Genomic DNA, 27,531 nt, shown 5'->3' with positions numbered 1-27,531 from the left:
CAGATAGTTAGATATTAAGCATTTTGTTTGATAGCAAAGAGTAGATTCATGTTACTGGAAGTTTTCCATTTACTAACAGATGTTGCCTGGTTCTGGTCCCCTGCTGACTCTGTAAAGCCCACTCTCAACACAGACCATAAAATGGGTTTGGACTTGATAGCCTGAATGCCAGTGCCAGCTGAAGTGCCTCTCTGTCCATGCACTAGAGATGACAATCTGGGGACCACGTGTGAGATGCCTTCAAATCCTGGTACCTACCATCTGCTCCATCTCCACACCATGGGAACAGTGGCAGGCATCCCTGACTTCCAGCCCAGTGACTTGGAGACTTCAAGTCATCAGATGAGGGTTCTGGTCCTCATCTAAAATGAGTTATTTAACCTGGACAGGTTGGGCTTTCTGAACCTCAGTTTCTGTCTATGAGATGCAGAGATTTGAATGGATGGTCTCTAAGAATCCTTCGTTAGTCACATGGCTAATGAGACACCCTTGGCCATTTGCTATGACTAGTAACAGTTACAGGGTTTTAAAGATTTTACTTAGATAAAACTGCATATTTATATGGTAACGTGATTATTTCACATAGGTACAAGGATACTTCAAAAATTCATGGAAAATGAAATTAAAAGATGTTAATTTTGATGCCAAAAATTTTTAAATCCACACATAATTTTTTATAGTATGCATCCCCAAAGAACTTCTTAAAACCACTCATTTGCATGAATTTCAAAAATTTTTGCACAAAAATAAATGTTTTAATTTTATCTTACATGATGTTTTTGAGCTATCACTGTATGTCTCCTCAAACATTCATCATGTCTTTATGATGAAAATGTTCAAACATTTTTCAAACATTTAAAAGATACTCAGTAAATTGTCATTTTCTGTAGTCAACCTACCAGGCAATAGAACACCGGGATGTCTTTCCATGGTCTAGCAGCTCATGTGGCTTAGTACCCAGTAATCAGCCTCTGCCTGCACCCCCCCCACACACTCTGTGCAGTCTCTAGTAATACCACTCTACTCGTGGCTTGTATGAGGTCAGCTGTCCAGATTCTACAGAAGTGAAATGACAGAATATTTCTCTTCCTGTAACTGACTGACTTCACTTCAAGTTCCATCCATCTTATCCCAAGTGAAATGATTCCATCCTTTCCTATAGCTGGAATATTGTGTACATATTGTGTATATGTACTACATTGGCTTTATCCATTCATCAGTGTATGGACACTTAGGTGATTAGCATTTTGAGGCAATGGTTAATAGTACTGCAACAAACATGAGAGTGCTGATGTTTCTTTAACACAATGGTTGCATTTGCCTTGGATACAAACCCAGCAGTGGGATTGCTGGATCATATTAGAGCTGCATTCTTAATTTTTCAGGAATCTGTACTATTTCCCACAGTGGCTATGGTAATTTACATTCCCCAGCAGTATAGGATTTCCTCTTCACATCCTCACCAGCATTTATCCTTAGGTTTTGCAATAGCAATTATAACTGGAGTGACATTAGATATTGCTGTGGCTTTGATTTGTATTTCCTGGTAATTCATGGCGTACAGCAGTTTTTTATATACCAATTGGCTAAATGTCTATGACCTTGAAAAATAGATCTTCTTATCACTTTAATTAGATTACCTTACTGTTATTGAGTTGATGTCCTTAATATATTCAGGTATACTTTGAAAGTATCTTCTCCCATTCTTTAGGTTGTCTATTAATTTACCAACTTTAGTATGCAAAAGCTTCTTGGTTTCATGTAATTCCATTTATCTGTTTCTGCTTTTGTTACCATTATTTTGGAAATCTTATCCAAAAATCCTTGCCGATTCCAGTGTCCTCAAGCAATTCCCCTTTGCTGTAATCAAAGTTTTGAGTTGATTTTTGTTTACAGTGAGAAACAGGGAGTCTGTTTGTGCTTCTGCATGTGGACATCTCAGTTTTCCAGCACCATTTTTTTTTTATTTTCTCTCCAGCATATTAGCACCTTTGTCAAAGATCAGGTGATTGTAGAAGCATGAATTTACTTCAAGGCTGTCTATTCTAGTCCCTTGGTCTATATGTCTGTCTTCGTTCCCATGTCATGCTGCGTTACTTGGTATAGTTTTGTAGCATATGCTAAGTAATGGCATTTCTACTGTGTTCCTTTTGTTTGAAACTGCTTTGGCTGTTTGGTATTTTTTGTGTTTCTGTTTGGATTTCAGAATTCTAAAGTTCTCTGCAGAATGTCATTGGGATTTTGGTGGTGATTGTACTGAATCTGTATACCACTTTGTTACTACAAACACGTTAACCATTTTGATTCTTTGAATCCATGAATATGAGATGTCCTTCAATTGTTTTGGTATCCTTCAATTTGTTTTATCAATGATTTATAGTTGTATTGTAAGGGTATTTCATCTCTTTGGTTATGCTAATCCTAGATAACTTATGTCTTTGTAGCTATTATAAATGAGATTGCTTTTGATTTCCTTTTAGGACAATTCACTATTAGAGCCGGCGCCGTGGCTCAATAGGCTAATCCTCCACCTTGCGGCGCCGGCACACCGGGTTCTAGTCCCGGTTGGGGCGCCGGATTCTGTCCCGGTTGCCCCTCTTCCAGGCCAGCTCTCTGCTATGGCCAGGGAGTGCAGTGGAGGATGGCCCAGGTGCTTGGGCCCTGCACCCCATGGGAGACCAGGAAAAGCACCTGGCTCCTGGCTCCTGCCAGGATCAGCGCGGTGCGCCGGCTGCAGCGGCGGCCATTGGAGGGTGAACCAACGGCAAAGGAAGACCTTTCTCTCTCTGTCTCTCTCTCTCTCACTGTCCACTCTGCCTGTCAAAAAAAAAAAAAAAAAAAATTCACTATTGGCACATAGCAACATAACCTATTATTTAACTGTCCTATCAGGCAACTTGGCTGAATCTGTTGATTAGTTGTAAGAAGACTTCACACCGAGGTTAGAAGTTTGCATAGGATTGTATCATCTATTTACAATGACCATTGAGTTCCTCATTTCTGACTTGGATGCTCTTCATTTCTTTGGGTTGATTTCTCTGGCTAAGATTTCTAAGACTGTATTAAACAAAAGTGGTAAAGGCAGGCATCCTTTTCTTGCTTCAGATCTTAGACTTCAGCTGTTGCCTATTCAGTGTGCCACTAACTATTGGTTTGTTACCTGTAGCCTTATTGCCTTGCAGTTTGTTCCTTTTATACATAATTTGTTAATACTTTTTAAAAGAAGTTGAATGTTATCAAATACTTGTCTTCATCTACTGATGATCATACGGTTTTTGTCACTTGTTCTATTGATGCTATCAGTCTGATTCATTGATTTGAATATATTGAACCATCCTTGCATTTCTGGAATGAATCTTGACAATGTGCTTTTCGGTTCAGTCTGCTAAACTTCATGGGTGATTTTTGCATGTATGTTACTTAAGGATATTTATACCCTGTTCCAGAGACCTCGGCCACTAGAACTTGTCCAATCATGGATTTTACTAGTCCTGCACTAAGTTTGAAGGCATACCCCTGTGCTCACTTTCCTGCCATATCCCCCAGAAAGAATGTTGTTGTTCCTGGTTGTTCTACCTGAAGTTACGGAAGTTTTGGTGGACCCATCTTGCTAACAGTGCTTCAATAGTGTAGTCTGTAGGTAGTGGCCTGGCAGCAGAGGCTGTGAGACTCTCCACAGCCTTGGGTTTCACTATGGTTGGCACAACACTGGGTTTCAAGCCCAAGGTCTGGACCTGATTACCTCTCCTTTCCCCAAGTCAGAGGTGTCTCTCCATGCTGTGCTACTTGGAGTTTGGGGAGGAGTGACATGGACAATTGTATTGTTCTTGCCTTCTCCAATGTGTGTTTTTCTACAATCAGACACTGTTAGCTCTCACTTGGGTTTCTTAGCTCTGCGAAGTTAGACGAGTAGCTGTTAAAATTGCTGTCTCTATGAAGAGACTGTCGGTGTAGTGTCTTGGCTGTCACCATCTTGTTCCCAATCTATTGTTGTTGAAACAAAGTAGTTGATCCAATTTCTTTTCAAAATAAAACTGCCATCATACTCGAGACCTATTCAAACATAGGTACCCTCGTCTCCTGTACATGGAGTATACACATGCTAACAGACTGGAGTTGAAACAGCAGAGCCCTCTGAATGTCTATACTTGGGTCTCTAATTTGCTCTGTCACTTACTCATCAACACAACTTTATAGTAACAAAACCTTGTCTGATTTCTTAGAATACTTGAACCTATTGAGCAATGATTTGCAGGATACCTAATATGTGGCTAGGCACTCTAAGTCTCACAAGTGAAAAGTGAATTAGAAAGAAACAGGCAATACCTTTTAATGATGCTGTAGCTTTTTGAAGAAAAAATTTAAGCTATACAAGTTCAATATATTTCATATATACAGATGTAGGAACATAGTGAAACTCCCCAAGCTCCACTCTCCCTCCTGCTCACACTCCAACCCTTTCTCTTCCTTCTCACTTTCCCATTCTGAATTTTTTCTAAGATCTCTTTTCAGTTTATTTAATGATCATCAAGTTCAACCTACACTAAGTAAGAGTTGGACAAACAGTATCAAGAGAAACCACACAAAACAATACACACACACACACACACAAACACCAAACCACTGGTCCTCAACAGAATACACAACGCCTGTAAACAATCCTTGAATCTGAAAATGTGCATTCACTCCAATACATTATGTTTCAGGTACTCAATTAGTTACCTCAGATCGGGGAAAAGTAGGAAATCCAGGGGAGGGGAAAAAATGCCTGAATTTTTTCCATCACTTGCCCTGACGTGTTTTTTTCTGCATTGTGAGCTCTATTCCAACCTCCCAGAGCCAACATCAGAATTATTTTCAACTGTGCCATTCTTTATATCATCAATTCCCTGATGCTTCTTCATTTTCAGGGAAGTTTAACTCCACTAGTTCTCACCCACACATTTGCTAAAAATTTCTCATGTTTGCTGAGTGTTTGACAGTGAAAACATCATTAAGGATGCTGGAGTCAAGAGTGGTGAGCTCATTTCTATAAGGACACTGAGCACATTAGTTGCAGACCAGTCTAGGAAATAGCATGTCAAGTCTAAGTCAGTTTTCAATTCTCCTTCCCACACAAAAACATTTTAGAAATCCTAGGTTACTAAAGCAATGAAATTTCTAGTTTTTGTAAAATTTCACCTTAAACTTAAAAGAACAAGTGATTTCTATAAAACTCATTTGTTTCTGTTTTAACAATGTGAATGTGTTTTGTGTGTGTGTGTGACCTCATACCTTCCTCCTTGGATTAGTAGAAGCAGGTGCATTTTGGGGATGGCCAATATATTTTGGCTTAGATCTTGGTTCTGTTCTTCACAGGTGTGTGACCTTGGGCAGGTTAATATCATTGAACATTTTGTTCATGAGCAGAATGTGGAAAAATAAAAGACTGTCTCTTATGGTTGGCAAGTAAGGTCAAACAGGGTGGAGTCTATAAAACATAATGGTTAGCACATAACCGAATCTTAATGACCTTTTGTTCGAATCAAGTTCAATAATGTTTTCCAGCTGTGTACAAGATGCTGTTGAAGATGCAAAAATAGCTAAAAATAGCTTCATGAAGCAAATGTGTCTTAAGTAGCTACTATGTGCTCGATATCTAACTCCAGTTCTTTCTAATCTCAGCTCATTTATCTCAACTGAAATGTCTTCCTGACCATCGTGACTAAAATTGTCCACTCAATTCTTCATGACATTTTATTTCCTTTGTGGTACTTTTTGCGATCTATCGGTGTTGCATTTGGCTGTATGTTTGTTATTTGCTCCTTCCCCCTAAGCTTGAAGAAGCTTGGACTTGGCTGCCCTTCCTCTTAGTAAGTGCCCAGCACTTAGCCAATACTTGAGAAAAAGTTGACCTTCAAAATAGTTTTAATGCAGTGAATGAATCCTGATTACTGGGGACGCAGAGAAATACAACAGATAAAACTCTTCCCTTGACCTGGTTCAAAATCAAATATGGACATGTAAGAAACTGTTATAATTTTTAAGACCCTCTGATATAGTAATACTTCATCAAGAGCAAATGATAATGTGTTTGGCAAGGTAGGTATAAATGGAAGTGCCAAGCCTAGAAGAGGTATGGGTGAGGGTGACATGGGGGAATGCAAGGTGAGAGGTAGCATTTGCGTGGAGGCCACAACAACACTCTCAGTATGGGACTCCTTCCTCAGTGTAGCTCGTGTTAGTTCTTGGGGATGAAGAGCTCCCCTTAAGAGCTGAGAATGAGGTTTTTCTTTTGACACGTTTGGATTGGCACTGTGATAACTTATTGCATTGCAGAACAACTGCATTACATGTGTTACTCTCCTGGGATAAAAGAAATACCACTCACCAGTTGGAACCAAGGTTATAAGAGGAAAAATATATTCCTCTCCTGCAAAAGAATTTGTGCCTTGCCAAAAATTGTCCTGTACTTCTTTCTGATATTAAGTAATACATATTTATAACACTTAAGAGAATACAGATAAGCAAAAGGAAAATGATTGTTTCTTTAAAGAATTACTCGAAAGTATTAGATCTTCCATCCACTGGTTCACTCCCCAAATGGTTGCAATAGCCAGGGGAAGGCCAGGTCGAAGCCATGAGCCAGGAGCTTCTTTCCAGTCTCCCATGTGAGAGTAGGGGCCCAAGGACTTTGAACCATGTTCTTTTGCTTCCCCCGGCACATAAGCACGGAGCTGGACTGGAAATGTAGCAGGCAGGACTCAAATCAGCACCTAAATGGGATGGCAACATCACAGGCAGTATCTGTACCTGCTGTGCCATAACACGGACCCCTAATTTATTTTTGTTTGCACATTTCTAATTTATTGTGTACCTAAGTACTGTAAGATCAGTACATAACAAAAGTAGTTTTGTTTTTGCTTAATGGTATGCAGTTATTTCTCATACCATATAATACACTTGTACCACATTATAATTGATAAACATATAAATAGATAACAGTTTATCTTCTGGGAGACCCAGAAGTTGTTTCTGGCTCCTGACTTTGGTCTGGACCAGCCCTGGCCATTGTGGTCATTTGGACAGTGAAACAAGGGATGGAAGCCTTCACTATGGGTCTCTCTCTCTGTAACTGTGCCTTTCAAATAAGTTAAATCTTCAAAAACAACAAAGAAGCCATTTAAGCTTTAAATCCATTTTCTCATATGCAAAATGGGAATAATGCATATTTTCTAGAGTAAAGTGGAGAATCTGGGTAAAATGGCCGGATAGTGTGGGGCTGGATCAGGCCAAAGCCAGGAGCTTAGAACTCATTCTGGGTCTCTACCTCATAGGTTCAGGGGCCCCTACTTGGACTGTCTTCTGCTTTCCTAGGTGCATTAGCAGGAAGCTGGATTGAATGTGAAGCAGCTGAGACCTGAACCAGTGCTCACGTGAAATGCTGGTGCCACAAGCGGTGGCCCACTCTGCTGCACTACAGTGTTGGCCCCATAGTTTTTCTCAGTTGATGATACTTGAAGAATACGTCAGCCAAGTAAATGAATAGATGTGGGGAGATGTCTCTCTTAGAACTCTGCCACAACATTTTTTGGGGGTAGTGCTTTTAAAGAAAAGATTTATTTTGATATTTAAAGAGATACAAATAGAGTAGGCCATCTTTGACTTTTCCCAGGCCACAGGTAGGGAACTGGATTGGAAGTGGAGCTGCCAAGACATGAGTAGGTACCCTTATGGGATGCCAGGTTCACAGGTGGTGACTTCACCCAACTATGCCACAATGCTGGGAGCACACACTTATATCCTATTTTCCAGCCCGTGTGGAGGCTACTGGCTTTTAAAAAGAAAATGACTAAGGCATTGGAAGTAGAAAAAACATGAGGGACAAAGGATTTATGCTAATAGGAGTATGTAGCAAAGCACAGTGTGCAAAAATGGTCAAGTATAAAATAGATAAACAGTCTCCCACCTGGCAAAGTATCACAAGGGGCAATGGTAGAAACCTGACACTTCTGGCAAGCATAGAACCTCAGCAAAGACAAACACTTCCGAAATAGGGTGAACATGGCTAGTTATTAGTATGACTCAGAAATTCCATAATACCACTCCATGATATAGGCCCCAAATAACTGAAAACAAGTATGTAAAAGCTTGTTCGGGAATCATCATAGCAACACTACTCACAATCATCACAGCTAAGTGAAAACAATCCAAATGACACATAATGATTAATACAATGTATCAGTACAAAGGAATATTATTCAGCTATATAAAGCAAGTTCTTATGCATAAGATGCAAAGAAGCCTCAGAAACAGTAAAGTGAAACTAGATCAAAGGTCATATGATTTCATTTAAATGAAATATTCAGGACAGGCATATCCAAAGAGACAGAAAACAGATTAATATTTGCAGGTGGGAGTGAGGAGTGACTGCTTAATAGATATGGCTTCTTTCCTGTAGGACAATAAAAATGCTGGAAGTAAATAAAATTGTTGTATAACATTGTTAACTTAATAACTGCCACTTTTATATACTTCAAATTTTATTTCACGTGAATTTCTCTTGAATTAAAGAAACTTGGTGGAGTTGGAGAGCACCGAAAATCTCCAACTGAAGAAACCATAACCCATAAAGACAATGTTTGGATAATTCATACTTAATGATTGATATGGTTATATATGTATAAATATACCTAATCTGATAAGTTAATACATATTTATACATTACATATATACATAAACACTTAAATGCACTAATATGTCAGCTTAGGTATTAGAATAAGCCAAAGAAACTCTGTAAAGACAACAACCATGAGTTGCATTTTAGTGGCAAAAAAAGGCATTCATCAGATAAAAGGAATGTGAATTTTGGATGCAATGAATGCATTGAAGGAGAAACATCAGGCTGCCAGGAGGTAGGTCCAGGACAGCTTTCCTGATGAAATGGCAATTGAGGAATCCTCTGGAAAGGTTACAAGAGAGGGGAGGAGGGGCCGAGTGGGAGAGGGAACAGCATTCTAGGCGTATGCAAAATCCTAGTGGCAGAGGATTCCACGGTTTGAGGTCAGGACCCTAGGGAAAGTTCATGTGGCTGCATTATAGATGTGAGAAAATGTCATACAAGACCAGACCAGGTCTGACAAAGCCCTTCAGGCCCATTCAGGAATTTGGTCCTAGTCCTCGGAAGAGTAGGAAAGGCCACCCAAACTCTGCTCCTTTCCCCCACTTCTTAGCTGTGTGCCCTGTGTTTCTTGTTTCACAAGTCTTTGTTGACCCAATCTCTGAACACTTCAACTCAAGCACCCTAAGGATAGACTTTCTACCTTGCACATGTGTCCTTGTGCGTAGTGCGTAGTAGGTCCCCAAAGACTTGTTGGGTAAATGCATGGATTTCCATTTCAAAAATACCACTCAGGCTGCAATGTGCAGAATGGATTGGCTGTGGGAGACGGGAAAGGCAGGGCAACCTGCAAATCATTGCTGTAGTAAAAGGAAGTGTTGAGGTTTGGGCTATTCCTACTGAGAATTGCTGTATGTGCTTTGTCTGTGGGTGAGCACCAGCTGGTTCTTATGCAAAAGGCAGATCTTAATTTGAGAGTAAAAATCTCTTAACGGGTGGACATTGTAACCATTGGAGTTAGACTGCCCAAGCAGAGGTTAAACTGTTAGAGGTCAAAGGATAGGGGGAAGATCCTTTCAATGAGGAATGTTGAAAGACTGCAGTCCATGGGTACATTAGTGTGTCTGTTTGAGAGACTGGGATGGGTGTCCAGACACCTGGGTTCTACCTCACCCTTGATCGTTTCAATCGGGAGAAGTTCAGTTTGTCATATATTTGTTTCTGCATCACATGAAAGAGGTAAATGATAGAACTGATATAAATGGCTGACCCTGACCCTGTTTTTTCATAGGAAATTCTTGCCTACTGTTCTGACAATAGCAAGTTTAACTTATCACAATGGCTCAAGTATTGTCTTACAGGTGTTAGGACAAACCATACTGTGAATTCAGCTACACTTCTAATAAGATTCTTCTTTATTCCCAGTAACAGCAAATCACAAAAACAGGATACTTGTATACTTGTATATATAAAAATTGGGTATGTGTAGAGACAATGTCCACTGCATGTCTGACGCCCATTCCATGGGGTTGTGAGTCTTGGGTTATGTGGCTCTTACACTACCAGAATGGAAGGCTTAAAACGTCACAAAGGGCCGGCACCATGGCTCACTCAGCTAATCTTCCGCCTACGGCACCAGAACCCCGGGTTCTAGTCCCGGATGGGGCACCAGATTCTGTCCCGGTTGCTCCTCTTCCAGTCCAGCTCTCTGCTGTGGCCCGGGAGGGCAGTGGAGGATGGCCCAGGTCCTTGGGCCCTGCACCCGCATGGGAGACCAGGAGGAAGCACCTGGCTCCTGGCTTCGGATCAGCGTGGTGCGCCAGCCGCAGTGGCCATTTGGGAGGTGAACCAACAGAAGACCTTTCTCTCTCTCTCACTAACTCTGCCTGTCAAAAAAAAAAAAAAAAATCAAAGAACCAGTTGTTAGTGGAATGGCCTAAGAGCCTGCCCTGCGATGGAGCTGCTTACTTTGACCTCTCCCTTCTGCTTCTAGATTCCAGACAGGTGATAATATCCAGTGCCCCATCTCTCTAGAATAAAAGAATGGCCCAGTTCAAGAGGCACACTGCTTTATTCCGTGCTAAGTGAAACTGAATAGTGGACAGGCCCTGAGGAGGCTTCTAGAAGAGCTCACAAAAGGGAGCTGCAGAGAAGCTGCCTGGGCAGTGAGAATTCTGTCGGCTACGTGATGAAGTTGACGCGAAGCATGGCTGTTAAGGTTGCAGGGGCCTGGAAATCAATTGGTGCTGCCCCTCCCTGGGCCTCTGCTGTGTTCATGTTTTTCTAACAATTGGTCAGAGGCACAGATTTGCTTTTCCCCAAGCTCATTAATTTCTCAACGTTAATATACTTCCCCTTTCCTCTAATTAGGCATCACCTCTCACGTATTTATGGTAGTGAACGCCAAGACTGGGCGAAGATGGCTCCTCTGTGTACAAAGAGGCCAGGCCACACTGTGATCCTTGTGACAACTGCATGCAGAGGAGGCAGAACAGAGGCCACAAATCAAATGGTGAACACTCATGGAGCCTGGGGTTTTAGAGTAAGATCTTGGTCGGGGCCCCAACTGATGAGGCTAAAAATCAGCAGAGTTGCGGAAGCTGAAATTCCACCTGACCTTCAAACAAATCAGACAGATTAAGGCCAGATTTCCCAAACAACCCAGTATTAATCAGCATGAAAAGGAAGGTTCCACTGCTTTATCCTTTGCCCTCACAAAAGTGAGCTGACATTCAGGAGTCAGTTACTTTTCTATTGTTCTGTTCCCTATTCCTTACTTCATAAGCATAGTGGCTCTGAAGCAATCAACTGCATTGTGTTACTTGGTTTTGGCTTTTTTTTTTTTCATGAAAAAAATTCCTTTTCTGTCTATAAAACCAACCTCTGCTAAGCTCATTGAAATATTCTTCTAGAATGGCAAATAAAGCTGCTTAAAATCTTTACGTTGTTGTGATTTTTGTCTTTTGACCTCAGAGAAATCCATGAAGGATTCTACCCATAAGCCTTTTTTTTTTTTTTTTTTTTGACAGGCGGAGTGGACAGTGAGAGAGACAAAGGTCTTCCTTCCGTTGGTTCACCCTGCAATGGCCACTGCAGCCGGCACACTGCGCTGATCCAAAGCCAGGAGCCAGGTGCTTCTCCTGGTCTCCCATGCGGGTGCAGGGCCCAAGGACTTGGGCCATCCTCCACTGTACTCCCGGGCCATAGCAGAGAGCTGGACTGAAAGAGGAGCTACCAGGACAGAATCTGGCGCCCCAACCAGAACTAAAATCCAGGGTGCTGGCGCCACAGGCGGAGGATTAGCCTGGTGAGCCACAGTGCTGGCTGGCCATAAGCCTCTTTTTCTTTTTTTTTTTTTTTTAAACTTTTATTTAATGAATATAAATTTCCAAAATACAGAATATGGATTACAATGGCTTCCCCCCATAACGTCCCTCCCACCCGCAACCCTCCCCTTTCCTACTCCCTCTCCCCTTCCATTCACATCAAGATTCATTTTCGATTCTCTTTATATACAGAAGATCAGTTTAGCATACATTAAGTAAAGATTTCAACAGTTTGCTCCCACACAGAAACATAAAGTGAAACATGCTGTTTGAGTACTAGTTATAGCATTAAATCACAATGTACAGCACACTAAGGACAGAGATCCTACATGAGGAGTAAGGGCACAGTGACTCCTGTTGTTGACTTAACAAATTGACACTCTTGTTTATCGCTTCAGTAATCACCCTAGGCTCTTGTCATGAGCTGCCAAGGCTATGGAAGCCCCCTGAGTTCACTGACTCTGATCATTTTTAGACAAGGCCATGGTCAAAGTGGAAGTTCTCTCCTCCCTTCAGAGAAAGGTACCTCCTTCTTTGATGACCTGTTCTTTCCAATGGGATCTCACTTGTGGAGATCTTTCATTTAGGTTTTTTTTTTTCCCCCAGAGTGTCTTGGCTTTCCATGCCTGAAATACTCTCATGGGCATTTCAGCCGGTTCTGCATGCCTTAAGGGCTGATTATGAGGCCAGAGTGCTATTAGGACATTTGCCATTCTATGGGTTTGCTGTGTATCTCACTTCCCATGTTGGATCACTCTCTCCCTTTTTGCTTCTATCAGCTAGTATTTGCAGACACTATTCTTGCTTATGTGATCCCATCATTATGATCAATTGTGAACAGAAGTTGATCACTGGGACTAGTGAGATGGCATTGGTACATGCCACCTTGATGGGATTGAATTCAATCCCATCAAACCTCTTTTTCAATACATTAAATGTTTGAGCAGTTACTCTGCATTCCAGGTATTGGTTATTCTAGTTCCCCGAGATTTTTTGCAGTGAATCAAAAACACATCTCTGCCTCTCAATCTAAGTAAATAATATCAGAGGTAGAAGTTGATGAATGCCTCTTGGGAAAAAAAACAAGAATGAGGTATGAGAGGCTGGGAGTGCCACAGGGTGACAATGGGGCAAGATACATTTGCAAATACAGTAACAAGAAGTTGAACCTTGACAACTTGTGTCAGGAGAGTTGGCTATACAGGATGCTGGAAGAACAATCCAGACAGCAGCGATAGTGAAAGACCTTAAAGAGGATACATGAACATCATGGCCAAGGAGTAATAAGGCAGATAGTGTAGCTGGGTCCACTTGAGTCAAGAGGATATTTAGGCCCACGCCGTGGCTCAATAGGCTAATCCTCCACCTGCAGCACCAGCACACCGGGTTCTAGTCCCGGTCGGGGCGCCAGATTCTGTCCCGGTTGCCCCTCTTCCAGGCCAGCTCTCTGCTGTGGCCAGGGAGTGCAGTGGAGGATGGCCCAAGTACTTGGGCCCTGCACCCCATGGGAGACCAGGATAAGCACCTGGCTCCTGCCATCAGATCAGCGCGGTGCGCCAGCCGCAGTGTGCCGGCCATGGCGGCCACTGGAGAGTGAACCAACGGCAAAGGAAGACCTTTCTCTCTGTCTCTCTCTCTCTCTGTCCACTCTGCCTGTCAGAAAAAAAAAAAAAAAAAAGATATTGCAAGGTTGAGGCCAAAGTAAAAATGGAGCCAGATTATGAGACCTCAGAATACATTGGGGGCCACTGGTGAATTCTGATCAGAGGAGTGATGAGAACTCTGTCCTATTTTATTCATGATGTGCTTAGATATCCATTTGCCTAATGGGTTTAACACCAAATGAGAACTCAATTCATGCTAATCCATTACACCAGAGCTTACAAAATGCTTTTCCTAATTCTGTCATGTACTCTGAACTTCCTTCATGAAGTAGAGTTATGTCTCAGCAACTTTGGATAGTTGAGTACCCAAGAACATAATTGCTACTAAAAAGTAAAAAGTTCTTTGGTTGCCTCCATTAATGCAAAAATGTTAAGGAACTCCTTTTCTTTTTCATAACCACCTAACGTAGAGACAAATGAGCCTTGTATTTTAGAGGGACTCTCTAACTGCCTCTCTCTCATGTGGTCCTTTATCTTCTTTCAGGAATTGTGAGCATGGAGCCATTCCTCAGTTAGTGCTCCTCTTAGGGAGGCTCCCTTTGGTTGGTGCAATCATGATAGCTGGAAGGTAAAGAATGACTCTGGAATAGAGGATGTTAAATATCCCTTCCCAGTTCTGGAGATCAGATGAGGCAGTAAGTGCATCCTAAAGCCTAGATAATGAACATCATGAAGCAAGGACTTGCTATTATTTATTAAATCCAAGGGACCTCCCTGGTTTTGAAGCTTGTATGAAACCATGTACAGGTGGGCTTTAACTTCTTGTTTCTTGTCCCATTACCCTACTGTTCCACATATAACACACACACATGCACAGTGGTCATTATGGTAGTCCCTCTAAACTACCCAGTACTCCAAAACATATTTCCTCTCCAAATTTTCTGTGGTATAAATTACCCAAGCTATCTGCAGCTGTTCGATTTCTTTTTTCAAGTTCCCTACCAAATGCTCCCTCAGTGTTGTACTAAGCAACTCCAAGGATGAGATGTCATTCCCATTTCTCTTGCAGCCACCTCATTTTGTCTTCTCTCATTTTATGTTCTTGGTTGTGTAAAGGTGGTTCTTTCATGGCTAAATTGGCTCTAGGTTTCTAAAAGTCTTGAATGTGAGCTGTGGTGCTGATTGTTCAGCTTCCTCCAGGGTCTAAAAGTAGTGTCTGGCTCATAGTAGGTGTTCAGTTGTTCGTGGAAAATAACTTGTTAAGCAGCTGTAATGATCTTCAAAGGTCTACTTGAATTTATACTCTGAACAAATGTAGAGCAGCTATTGCTGGATACTGTCAAAAATACCCAAATGAATAAAGCATTAAATCCTCCCTTCTGGAAGAGTCCAGTTTAGGAGGAAGAACATAAATATGTAGTAAGACGTGCTAAAAGCTATAGAGTCAAAACCAATAGGTGAGGTAGACTCCAGGGTTCTCTCTGCTCTGTCCTGAATATTTTCTCAAATATCCAATAATCATCCCATCAACTATGATGAAGTCAACTTCAAAAGGCCAGCAGAGTTTTTCTCCTTTCCCTACAAATGAGTGCCATGTAGGTGCCCTTCCTGAGTAAAGAACAAAAATAGAAGCATTCTAAGTCATTTTTCTTATTAATTCAGGCTGAGTTCCCATTCCAAGTGAGATTTAATAACTTCGCATCAACAACAAACTGTTCTGTATTCATGATTCCTATAAATTAGGATTCGACACATTTCATCCTGAGGTTTAGCCAAGGTGACTATCAACTCCAGCTTCCTCTAACTTTCCTCAAAAGTCATTTTTATGTCCATTGTTTGTGGGGTTATCAGCCAGCCCTGCAAACACATCTGGGACAAGGACACTCACTAGGGAAGTGCTTTCTCTAATTTCCTGCTGGTTGAGGCTTTACATTCCCCATCTGGGCCATGCAGGGTGCTACCGTCCTTGCTAGAATCAGTGTGCTCTTTGCATCAACTCTATTAAAATAGCAGAGCAGAGCAGAGAACAATCAGAGCTCTGCAATTCTCCCACTTAGCTCATCTGTTTTCTCTGCTTGCTTATTCATTCACTTATGTATTCATTTATTCAACAAATGCTGATTAATCTCCTCCCTTTTTATATACTCTGCCTATTCCCAAAAGGATCAGAGGTGGCTTATGGGATCAAACATAATGCAAAACAGGGCCGTCAGGGCTAAAAACAGAAAGGAAGGAAGGAGGCGTTGCCACCAGCTCCAGAGGTCCTTGGACTTTGGCCCTGATTCTAAGATTGCTGGATTTCTGGATTTTGCTTTCTGCCCAATTCAAATATGCAAATCTGTGTGCAGAGTTTGGCTTTTTCTGGAAACTAAACACTATTCTTGATCATTCAGTAGAGTGCTTTGTTCTTATATGCACATTCATTTGAAATAATGAAAGAATAAATTCACTAGTGTCCAAATTAGAGGGATTTGCATGCCAACTTTGAAATTTTTGCTTAATTGCATGACAATTTATTTTGAACTTTATTTTAAAAGAACTTTTTACTTATCTTAAAAATATTTTGTCCAGGGCCAGCACATGGTAGCACAGTGGGTTAGGGTATTACTTGCTACTTTGATCCACCACTTGGATAGGAGATGCTGAAATCCCTACTACGATCCAGTTTCCTGCTGAAACGCCTGAGAAGGCCAGGGGGTAATGGCCCAACTACACGGGCCTGCCATCGGTGTGGGAGACTAGGATTGGAGTTCTGGGCTCCTGGTTTTGGGTGGGGCCAGTCCTGACTGTTGTAGCCATTTGTGGAGTGAACCAACGTATGGAAACTTTTCCTCCCCTTCTCTGTCTATAGCTGTGATTTTTAAATAAATAAATAGTTAGAATATATTTGCTCCTTAAGTGAATGGAATGCTTGTATCAATTTTCATAACAGGAAACTATGGATCAAGAGACTAAAGAAACCTTACATTCCAAGAAAATAATGTCACGTGCCTAAAGATCTGAGCATCTGACATTTTCCTTTGAGTGTTCTGAAGATGAGAACATTGTAGTACTCAGACTGGCGTCACTACAACAAATCCCTGAGAGCAGTTCCTTAGGTTTATTCTCACCGTTGAAGAGGGTCATAGTCCAAGATTGTGTGACCGCATTAGTCTGCATGTGATGAAGACGTTAGAACATGTGCAGAAAGAGGATTGCATGGTGAGTCAGAAAGCAGAGAAATACATAAAGCCCACTCCTGCATGTCCATGTCTGTTTTTATACAGCCATCATGGTTCCATCACAGGGCTCCACCCCAGCAGTTTCCTCCAGTCTACTCATGGATTCCAATAGGCCACCTTCAGACAGCACAGTTGGTTGAGATCTCTTCTCTTCACCCATCAGTCACTAAGCCATTAAGTCTTAAAACTTTGGGATTTAAATATGTTCATGAGCTTAGGGAACCAGTTTATGTTCAAACCTTAACATTCCATTCTTGGCTTCCCAAAACTGACATCCTTCTCACATATAATGGTGTTAAGGATTAAAGTCGCACAAGCCAAGGTCGTCGTTGTGGCACAGCAGATTAAGCTGCCTGCAATGCTGGCATCCCATATCTGAGTGCTTGTTCGAATCTTAGCTGCTCTGCTTCCAGTACAGCACTCAGATAACATACCTGGGAAGGTAGTAGAGGATGACTCAAGTTCATGACCCCTGCTGTGGGGAGCAACTCGGACTAGACTGTTACTGGAATTAAGACTTATTCTATGCATCTGTTTTCCCACAATATGGCGCTGAGAAGGGAGTAACAACTTCTATGCAGCTGCCTCTCGCCAACTTGAGTGCTGACCTCCAGGAGCTGATCCTGTTCCTGATTGCAGGAGAGCAGTGTACTCAGCGTGTGGGTAGCAGAGTTGGGATTGGTGGAAGAGGACTATAAAGGAGGAGAGAGACAACATGCACCAAGAACATCTATCTGAAGGAACACCTGAGCAGCCCCCGAGAGAGCCGGCCGGCGGTGTGCCGCTCCCCCGCGGAAGTGGGGAAAGTGGCAGGGGGAACCGCCCTTCCACGGAGGTGGAAGGGATGGTAGCCAACCCGGGAAGAACCAGCAGCAAACCCGGGGAGGGCCGAGCAGACGAAAGAACAGCGCAGGGTCCTGTGTCGTTCCTCCACGAAGAGGGGGAGCGACACCCTGCCACCAATGTAGGACACCAGGATGGATGTCCTGGCTCCTGGCTTTGGCCTGGCCCAGCCACAACCACCCATATTGCCAACAGGGGAGTGAACCAGTGGGTGGAACATGGCTCTGTTGATTCTGTCTCTATCTCAAATCCTTCTCTGTCTTCCCCACCCCCACCACCTATCACTCTGCCTTTCAAAGAAATAAATCTTATAAAAATTGCACCAGCTGATTGTTTTATGTCAATACAAAAGAATACTGAAAGCCTTATTATAGACTTCAGTATTGCAATATTATTTCTATGCATGATCCTACTTCATTTCATACTGACTATTTTGCATGCCAGCCCCAACATGGGAAATACTGACCCATTAACTAAAAGTGAATTTTGTGGGATAGTTTTTTTTTTTTCCAATCTGGGAGACACAAAAGATCTTTGACACTTACATGTACTGCATTTAAGAAAATACAAAAGCCAGACACTCTCACCCTCTCCTTTTGTTAATGACATAGAGCTCTTTTAAGATGCTTGGCCCAGAAGACTGTTACTTCAATTAGTTAATAGTTCAGATAAGATTTGGGAAGCATTGTTGGATTAGCAACAGCAAATTATATTTATTTAGCAATAGTATATTGCATATAACCAATATGCTGAACAGAGAAATAATGTGAAAAATCTTAATTCAAGTATTTTTTTATTTTAAGGATATACTTCAAAAGTTGTATAACAGAGATTGCGAGAGGGAGAGAGAGAAATCTTCCATTTGCTGATTTATTCCCCAGATGACCACAAAAACCAGGTCTGGGTTAGGCCGAAGCCAGAAGTGAGGAACTCTATCCTGGTTTCCCACAGGGATGGCAAGGACCCAAGTATGTGGTCCATCCTTCCACTGCCTTCCCAGGTGCCTTAGCAAACTATTTACATTCACATGTATCCTAATTTCAAGGAGCTTAAGGACATTTCTCTAATATGTTCTTCCACCTTTATATCAAAGATACATACCAATAAGCAAAATTACCCAATTTGAAGACAAACATGCTTAAAGAGGTACCAAACATATTTAGTAGGAACACCTGATTTTAATGATTTTTCACTGACAACAAACTGGCTATGTTTACTCTGGCAAGTTGGATGTTCTGTTCCACCAGTGCAGTATCAATTCTTTATTTTCTTGATGAATTGTGACTCAGAAAAAATTCCTAAGTCCTAGCCATTAGTAACTCAGTATGACCTAATCTAAATATGAGGTGGTTGTAGATATGGTTAAGACAGAGCTAGGACAGGTGAGACCCCCTAATCCAACATGACTGGCATCCTTATAAAAAGGAGAAATTTTGCAGAGACAGTATCAGAGGAAAAAATAGGTGAACATGAAAGATACCTGAGAGGTAAATCTACAAGACAAGGAGCCCCAAAGATTGCAGCAGATCACCTGCAGTTAGGTAGGAGCGAGCCATGTCCCACATTCTCTCAAAAGGAACCAACCCCAAGGACACTTTGAACTTGGACTTCTGGCTTCAATAACCTTGAGGAAATACACTTTTGTTGAATGCAACAGTTAGTGGTAAAATACTGCAGCAACCCTTCTAAACTAATGTTTTGCTTTCCATGGTGAAGTTCAGGAAGACAGAGTTGGTATCATTCCCCTCTCTAAAATCATCCTCTGTTTAGATAATGAATTCAACCTCCTTGTCACTGCTATTTATTACGCATTATGAGGAAAGGTGTATCTAACACAGAAGGGTCTTAGGCCATCTTCAAGAAAAGCAAGCTGCCCTTTTAATAAAGAACTTGAATTTGATTTGGGTGTATTTAGTTGTTTCAATAATGAAAAAGTTCCCCTAATTTCAGGAACCAAGAAAAAAGTCATTTTTAATATGCTCAGCCATTTGGGGAGTGAGCAACAGATGGAAGACCTCTCTTTCTCTCTTCTGTCTTGAACTCTGCCCCTCAAATTTTTAACATGCTATTTTCTGATTTTCAAGTTTCTTAAATGGCATTTACTTCATTAATTGTTGGAATACGTACTATTGAAAAAATGTGAGAAAGTAGCCAAATCTACCAAGAAATTGAATATTCCTACTGTAAAGGGCATGGGGATTATGATGGTTAGCAACATCAAGTCCTTTATTTTATGGTCTTGCTTTGTTTTTGTGTGTGTATTGATAACTTGGAAGGCTTACACTTGGGTTTCAACATTGATATTAACTATAACATTAGTCCTAATGATCCATTGTTTCTTTAAGTAACATTATCAGCTTTCTATTAAGAATAGTAAAAAGCTGGTATATTTTCCACTTTGCCCTTTATGCTGCCACCCAAATTAGCTTACAGTATTACCTTTGCTGGCATTTACTTTGTTCTGTCTCCAGTGCTTAATTATCAACTCCATTCCCCCCCAGCTACAAACTGGAGGAAATGACTGTATTGATATCACCCATCCTAATTAAGCTCTCTTCTGCCAAGTTTTCTTAAAGTTAATAACATTGATGTCCCACTCTAAAACCACTGTCTCTGCTTGATACTTAGTCTCTGTCCTGTAGTTAAAATGATTCAGTCATCAGCACAATTCTCTTTTGCTGTAATGTTTATAATTATATATCTGGACAAGTGATGTTTTTCTACAATAGATTGTTCTACAAATATTCTTGGGAACAATGTCCCCTACATTGTTGCATACTCAAAAATAGGCCTCTTTGGCTTTTATAAGCAACTCATAGTTTGCCTCAGCGTAAGGTATAAAAATGATACTCTATCACCAAGGAGTGTGTAGGCAAGTCCCCCTGTCTTCTTGAAGTTATTTCCCCACTTGATCCAGAACTTGAACTGTCCCTTGATTATCCTAGTGTTTTCCTATTTACCATTAATATCCAGTAACTTCACCAAGGTTTGCTATTATACTGAGCATTCACCTGCCTTAGTTTCTGGAATATGGAGTGCTCTTTCAACTATGTATTTAAGTGTATGCCTATAACTAATTTTTTCTATATAATTTTTAATATTTGCCTTATTCTCATTTTCTTCATCAGGGTTCTTTTAAAAGATGGTAGAAAATAAAATAGATATGCTTATTTTGGTACAAAAAAATTTTTGTAATCCATACATAAATTTTTTTCATAATACATTGTCCATGAACTTTTTAAAGAGCTTTCATGTTTACCTTGGATAATTTTATCTGTCTTCAATAACAATTCTTTAACTAGTCTTTTTGAACTTGCTTTCCCTATTTATAGTAGTTTTTGCTCTCCTTTCTGTTGCTTCACACTTGATTACTTTTATGTTGGCTTCAATTTTATATATATTGTATTTATGTTAGCAGGTCAAACAACTTGATTAATTTTTCTTCATTCTCATGGTATTTCAGATTTAGAATTCTAGCTTACTCTCTGGCTTTATGGTGATTATTGTTTAATTTGGTGCTTTTATTGTGTTGCATTAACTGTTGAATCTTTGTTACACTCTTATTTCCTTCCTGGCCTCATTATCTGTTGAGTGTTAATTATTTATTCCTCACTCTTCCTCATCCCATTCCTCTTTTTTTCTTGATAGCCACTGTGTATGAGAGTTTTAACTTTCATGATTTTGTTTTGTGATACTCATCTTTAAGATTCCTTGTTGACAAGCCATTCTTTTTTTCTCATTGGAGAATTATAAAGAGGGAAAGTATTTTTTGAAAAATCTATTTTTCAGGGAAATCTTAGGTTCACAGCGTAACCAAGAGGCAGGAACAGAGTTTTTCCATTTATGCTGTGACCCCTGGACATGCAGAGCCTCCTCCACTCTCATTGTCCCCCACCAGAGTGGCATGATTTTTAGAGAAGTCCATTGTTAACTTTAGGCTCCACACTTGGTGTTGTACATTCTATGTGTTTAGGCAAACGCAGGATTACATGTGTTTATCATTAGATTCCTACCTGGAGTATTTGCACTGACCCAAAAATCTGTGTTCTGCTTACTCATTCTTTCCCTCCTCTATGCCACTCCTTGGCAGTGTTTTCCAGAATATCATACAGTTGAAACCACCCAGTACCTACAGTCTTCAGATTACTTCTTTGACTTCAGTACATATAGGAAGTTATTTAATGTATTTTTGTGGCTTGATTGCTCATTTCTTTTTAGTACTGAATAATATTCTGTTATCTGGAAAAAAACTTGGTTTATTCATTCACCTACTGAGCGTATTCTTGGTTGCTTCCGAGTTATGGAAATTATTTGTCAAGTTGTTAAAACATCCATCAGAAAGATGTTATTTGCACATAACTTTGACTTTCTTTGGATAAATACTAAGTGTAATTGACAGATTATATAATAATTGTATATCAAGTAAAATAAAACCAAACACTACCAAACTGTCTTCCAAAATGACTATACCATTCTATATAACTGCCAGTACTGAATAAGCACATTATGACTCTACGTCCTTGTCAGCATTTGACAATGTTAGTTCTGGACTGTGAGCTGTTTAATAGATATGCAGTGAAAGATTATTGCTGACTTAATGGGAATTTTCCCTGTCGATATGATATGGACCTTCTTGATATTATGTTATTTTCTAGGACTTTAGTGGTTTTACATTTGAAATTTCTCTATTTTCAGGTCAATTTTTTGGCGAGTATAATGTCTGCTTCTTGATTATTCTTGCATATGCATGTCCAGCAGTATATATTAAAGATTTTTGCTTCAGTGTATTTTGCCAATTTGTTGGATTATTTGATAAATATGTGGGTCTCATAAAACTATTTCTTAGTCCTCTCCTGTTCCACTGGTTTGTTGCTCTACTTTGATCATTATCACATTCTCTGTATTATTGTAGATTTAAATGATGAAGTCAACTCATGTCAGTCTTCCAACTTTGTCTTTCTCTTTTTATATTGCGTTGTCTATTCAGGATCTTATGCCTCTCCATGTAAACTTTAGAATCAGTTTAATAATATCCACAGAATACTTCATGATACTTTGATTAGACTTATAATGAATTTATAGATCAATTTGGGAGTAACTGACACCTTCGTAATAGTCTTCCTTTCCATGAACATGGAATATCTCTCCATTTATTTACTTCTTTGACTATTTCATCCAAGTTTTGTAATTTGCTTCATCCATGTCTTATATACAGCTGATAGATTTATATATGTTGAATTTTTAGGGATGTTAATATAGATGGTGTTCTACTTCTAACTTGAAGTTGCACTCGTTCCTTGCTGATATATGTGTGTGTGTATATATATACACATATGTATACTAAAGAAATTGGCTAATAACTAATCCCTTATTTTCTCTAAGTTCTTCTTGCTTCTTTAAGATTTGATACAGAAGTAATCATGTCATCTGTGAGTAAACAGTTTCATTGCTTCCTTACCAGTCTATGTACTTGGTTTTCCTTTTGTTGTATCAGTGCATCAGCTAAAACTTACAGTATGGTGCTGAGAAAGTAGTGAGAGATGAACATACTTTTCTTGATTTTAGTGGGAAAATTTTGGGTTTTTCCTACTAAAATGTGACATGTGATTTGTAAGATTTCTGTAGATACTCTTGATCAAATTGAGGAAATTTGTCTTGGTATATAATGCTTTCATTATCTCATTGGATTTTATTTATTAGTATTTTGTTGTAGATTTTTATGTTTTTGTTGATGCAACACACCAGTAGTCTTTCAGGTAATGTCTTTGAGTTTGTTACCAGGGTAATGCTAACCTCATGGGATGAGTTAGCAAGCATTCTCTCTGCTTCTTTCCTCTAAAATAGATGGTAGATGATTGATAGAATTTCTTCCTTAAATGTTTGGTAGAATACACCAGTGAACTTCATGACCTGATGCCTTAAATGTCTTAGATAAATACAGGCCTATTCAGGTCATGTATTTCTTCCTGTGTGCATTTTGGCAGATTGTATCTTTGAAGGAATTGAAATAATGCATTTCATCTAAGTTACCAAATTTGCTGGTCTAAAGTTATTAACAGTGATTTTATTAATGCATGTGACCTATAATAATGTTTCATCTTATTTCTGATATTATGCCTAGCTCTTTTTTTCTTAGTTAACCTAGCTAGGTTTATTAATTTCATTTACCTTTCCAAATAGCCTTTGGTTTTATTGATTTTTTTTTTTCCCTAAGTTATTTCCAATTATCAGTGCCATTTGCTTGGGATGGAATTCTTACCCTTCCTTTTCATCTGCTTTAATTTGTTCCTCTTTTAGGTGTCTTAGGGTAAGACAGGTTATTGATTTTAACTCCCTCATTCATTCATTCATATATATATATATATATATATATATGAGATTTAAAAGTATTTCTTAGAGCCAAAGGCCTCCAGCCAGAGTGGCATGGAAGGGAGCTTCCAAGAGAGGAATAAACCCAAAGGGGCTGATGGCACTGGGCTTTTTATGTACAACTTTGAAGGAAAAAAAAAAAAAACTTAACAATCACATTGGCATTCAGTTACCAGGCAGGGACAATAAACCATCAAAAGACCTCATTTACAATTCTCCATCCTGTCTGGTCTGCTCAGGGTGGGATAGGGAACTTGTTTTCACAATAAGCGGTGAGCTCAGGAGGAGCTCCCTTGCTATTTTCATGGTAAATTTGGAGATTGTGAAGGAAGGAGGGCAGCCTGTTTGTTCTTGCTAAAGATAACATTTTGGGGAAGGAAGCAAATATTTTATACCCCCAAATCCATTGGGATCCCCTATTAACCTATCTGATTTCCTCACATTTCCCCATGAAGAACCCCATGAAGACAGGAGCCCTAACCTCTATTAGGGGGACTGGGCAATGATCGCTCTGTCTGCTTCATGCTGAAAAGGGGCATCTTTGGGAAAGGGGAGTCAAGAAAGGATTCTAGCAGGACATGGCTTCTCCAGGGGGATGCGGTGCCAGCTTGCAGAATCTGCTTCCATCAGAGGCTTCACGTGCATGGTCACCTAGAATTTTACTTTTTAAAGCCTGGATAAAATGAATCTAACAAGCAGTTTAAACTCAAAGGATCTAAAACCAAGGACAGGGTCCTATTTAGAGGCCCTAGGAAAAGTGTCTTAAACCATGAGCAAGTTTTTTCATTGAGAGGCAAATGCAAACTGACAGAAAGGGCTTGAAAATAATCAGGTGGGCTTAAAGCCTTGTCAGTCATGAGGCTCAGACTTACCTATCTATTCACACGTGGTACATCACAAGGGAGGCACCCTGTTGACTTCCATTACCTACCTGGCCTGGGAGGAGGGCTGGCTTGAAGAGAAGGTAGGTGGCATTTCTAAAAAGGAAACATTAATCAACAGTTCTGCCTACAATGGTGTTGACCCTACTTGGCCATCCCCTTGACAGCAGTGGGATTTTAACTCTATTTTAAAGGTCATTTTTATATATTTGAAAGGCAGAGTAATAGATTCAGATCATCCATCCACACATTCCTCTAATGCCTACAACAGCCAGGCCTGGGCCATGCCAAAGGCAGGAAACTGGAACTCAGTGTGGGAAACAGGGACCTCAAATACTTCAACCATTACTCACTACCTTCCAGAGTGTACATAAGCAGGAAGCTGGTTTGACAGAGGACCAAGGACTCAAACCCAAGTACCAAAAGTCAACTCTGACCTTGACAGTTAGCAACATGAATGTCAAATCTATATGCCATATGGGTGATACAGTGAAGACAACAACTGTAAGAGACCAGGATGTGACAGCAGAAAATATGGGCTGTTAGCTACTGAGAAGTAATAGAATGGAGTAGAATTCAGGAAATGGATGACAAGGTTTTGGAACTTTCTGCCAGGGATATTTGAGTCTGAAACAGAGTATCCAGTGCTCTAGTGTATTTCCTATGACTTGGGTAGAGTGTTACTCCTACGTTGCAAGTGAGGTCATTAAGGCTTGAAGAGGTTAAATAACTTGCCTAAGGCCAATAGCTAGTTGAAAGTCAGGATTTGAATTCAGAACTATGTATTTATGTATTTTAAATATTTTATTTACTTATTTATTTGAGAGGTAGAGTTACAGTGAGAGGAAGAAACCGAGAGAAAGATCTTCCATCTGCTGGTTCACTCCCCAAATGGCCTCAACGGCTGAAGCTTTGCCAATCTGAAGCCAGGAGCTAGCTGCTGCTTCCTGGTCTCCCATGTGGGTGCAGGGGCCTAAGGACTTGAGCCATCTTCTGTAGCTCTCCCAGGTCACAGCAAAGAGTTGGATTGGGAGAGCAGCACCTGGGACTAGAACCGGCGCCCATATGGGATGCCAGTGCCGCAGGTGGAGGGTTACCCTGAGCCTCAGTGCTGACCCACAACCCAGAACTATTAACTTAAAAGTTTTTAGCTCCTGGGGCTGACTCTGGCACAGTGGGTTAAGCCATGGTCTGATGCGCAGGCATCCCATATGGGCACTAGTTCGAGTCTTGGCTGTTCCACTTCTAGTCCAGCTCCCTGCTAATACTCCTGGGAAAGTAGCAGAGGACAGCCCAAGTCTGAGAGCATCTCCATCCATGTGGGGGACTAGGAAGAAACTCTGGCTCCTGGCTTCGGCCTAACCCAGACCTGGTCATTGTAGCCATTTGGGGAGTGAACCAGCAGGTGGAAGATTCTCTCTCTGTCTGTCTCTCTGTCTCTGTCTCTCTCTGTCTCTGTCTCTCTGTGTATCTCTGTCTCTCTGTCTCTCCTTCTCATTCTGTGTAACTGCCATTCCAATAAATAAACCTTAAATAAAAAGTAAAAGTTCTGGTTCCTAATCATAACTATACCACCTCTTCAGCCTCAATAAGGGCTGTTAAAACCATTAAATCACTTCTTAGCTGAGAGTTTGCGTCACATTTCAATGTTGGTTTTCATTCAAAAGTGATATTGTAGAGTAATTTTGCCAAATTCCACAAAATATACACTGTATCATGAAATTATGAATGTCAAATTAACCAAAGTACATCTGGATTGAAGTTAAAAAAAAGTAGGATAATATGAGTTCCACTACAACGTTAGAAGGGTGAGAAATATGTGTTGTAAGCTGACAAGCAATGGTGTGACATTTGGAGAATTGTGGCTTTCAGAAACTCGGTGAAAGCCAAATAAAACAGTTTATCAATATACAGTACTGTGCCTTTTAATTGAAATTTTATAACATAAACAGTGAATCAGTATACACAGAGGTCATAATAGCCTTTGGTGATAAAAAATGATAATAGTAGCCTTGACACACTTCTGTGAAATTATGTATGGGCCATGTTCAAAGGAAGGGAACTAATATTCATTAAATGGCAAACATTTTTCTGAGAATGGAAGATATATTATGGTAAGAGTGTGTATGAAAAATTATTCTGATCTAAGCCCTAGCAAATCAATTCTTTGTTTTATCACTAGGCATTAAATGGTTCTTTATCTTTATCCTTACAGATGTTGATAGAGTTATTTAAAAGAAAAACAACACTATTTGCCTGACTCTTATTCTTGGGCTGGGTAAGTTCGTGTGTTTCTGCATTTTGTTTCATGAGACTGAATTTTAGAATATGATTGTTTATTATCTGAATCCAGCTACAATCTCCATCTTCTATTCCAAAGTCCACTATTCTTGAACACATTCTGTAAGGTTATAAGAACTGATGTTGGTGCAGACATGTGTACATGATCTGATGTGTGAAGAATATGCATTCATTGGCAGCATGATGGGTGCAGAGATGAACACGCAACCCAAAGTGAACTACAATCTTCCCTGCTACTTTGGTAAAGGAAACAAAAAAAATCTGATAGAAAGCCATAGTACTGAGACATCTAGACTGAGTCTGTGTGTGTGTCTGGAGTTTTTAAAGGCCATTCACCTTCCACGTGAAGAGAACCAGGCTAAAACATGGACAAAAAGAGCTTAAAGC

General features: G+C 40.3%; 1 protein-coding gene across 2 annotated transcripts in view; it reads left to right on the top strand.

Moving 5' to 3' along the window:
- Positions 1–27,531, top strand: part of ATP10B (ATPase phospholipid transporting 10B (putative)) — a 353,427-nt gene that overhangs the window by 28,764 nt on the left and 297,132 nt on the right. For both annotated transcript variants that reach the window (XM_051843574.2, XM_070075800.1), the window contains exon 2: positions 27,059–27,121. The gene's annotated coding sequence lies outside the window, so the exon portion shown is untranslated. The remainder of the gene's footprint in view (positions 1–27,058; positions 27,122–27,531) is intronic.

Source organism: Oryctolagus cuniculus, chromosome 6 (assembly GCF_964237555.1).
Source record: "Oryctolagus cuniculus chromosome 6, mOryCun1.1, whole genome shotgun sequence".
Classification (NCBI taxonomy): Eukaryota; Metazoa; Chordata; class Mammalia; order Lagomorpha; family Leporidae; genus Oryctolagus; species Oryctolagus cuniculus.
The sequence above is the reverse complement of the archived record's forward strand: the minus strand, read 5'-3'. Positions and strand labels throughout refer to the sequence as shown.